Here is a 1,120-nt window from a genome sequence, read left to right as displayed (position 1 = left end):
TTTTTTTGAGACAGAGTCTTGCTCTGTCGCCCAGGCTGGAGTGTAGTGGCACGGTCTCAGCTCACTACAAGCTCTGCCTCCTGGGTTCATGCCATTCTCCTGCCTCAGCCACCCAGGTAGCTGGGACTACAGGCGCCCACCACCACGCCCAGCTAATTTTTTGTATTTTGTTAGCCAGGATGGTCTCGATCTCCTGACCTCGTGATCTGCCCGCCTTGGCCTCCCGAAGTGCTGGGACTACAGGCGTGAGCCACCGCACCCGGCCTCACTTTTCTTTTTTTGAGACGAAATCTCTGTCACCCAGGCTGAAGTACAGTGGCACAATCTCCGCTCACTGCAACCTCTGCCTTCCAGGTTCAAGCAATTCTCCTAACTCAGCATCCCAAGTAGCTGGGATTACAAGCGTGTGCCCTCACCCAGCTAATTTTTTTGTATTTTTAGTAGAGATGGGGTTTCACCGTGTTGGCCAGGCTAGTCTTGAGCTCCTGACCTCAGGTGATCTGCCCACCTCCACTTCCCAAGGTGCTGGGATTACAGGTGTGAGCCACCACACCTGGCAATAGCAAGTACTTTTATCTAGCATCTACTATATGAGCCAGGTGCTATTCAAAGTACATTGCATTCATTTATTGATTTAATCCTTACAACCACCTGGTGAAGTACATGCTATAATATTTTACAGATAAGGAAAATTGAGTAAGTAACAGAATGGTTAAGTAACTTGCCCAAAGTCACCCAATAGGGTCAAGATTCAAACCCAAGTATTCTGGTCCCATGGTCTGGTCTAGAGGTTGGCAAACTGTGACCAATGGGCCAAATCCAGCCCGCTACTTGTTTTTGTAAATGAAGTTTTATTGGAACACAGGAACATTCATTCACATATGGTACATGGCTGCTTTCACACTACAACAGCAGAATTGAGGAGTTGTGAAACAGACTCTGTGTCCTACAAAGTCAAAAATATTTACTCTCTGGCCCTTTATAGACAAGGTTTGCTGACTCCCACAACAGACTAAACCTTCTAAGGCAATAAGGTGACACACTTAAAACATTCTGGGCCGGGTGCGATGGTTCACACCTGTAATCCCAGCACTCTGGGAGGCCGAGGCGAGTGGATCAC

The 1,120-nt window shown here is 47.9% G+C and overlaps 1 protein-coding gene across 2 annotated transcripts in view; it reads right to left on the bottom strand.

Moving 5' to 3' along the window:
* The window catches only part of EGFL8 (EGF-like-domain, multiple 8), a 10,858-nt gene that overhangs the window by 9,463 nt on the left and 275 nt on the right, over positions 1-1,120 (bottom strand). The gene's annotated exons all lie outside the window — the stretch shown is intronic.

Source organism: Mandrillus leucophaeus, unplaced genomic scaffold (assembly GCF_000951045.1).
Source record: "Mandrillus leucophaeus isolate KB7577 unplaced genomic scaffold, Mleu.le_1.0 Scaffold890, whole genome shotgun sequence".
In the NCBI taxonomy this organism is placed as follows: Eukaryota; Metazoa; Chordata; class Mammalia; order Primates; family Cercopithecidae; genus Mandrillus; species Mandrillus leucophaeus.
This window is presented reverse-complemented; position numbering and strand designations above follow the sequence as displayed.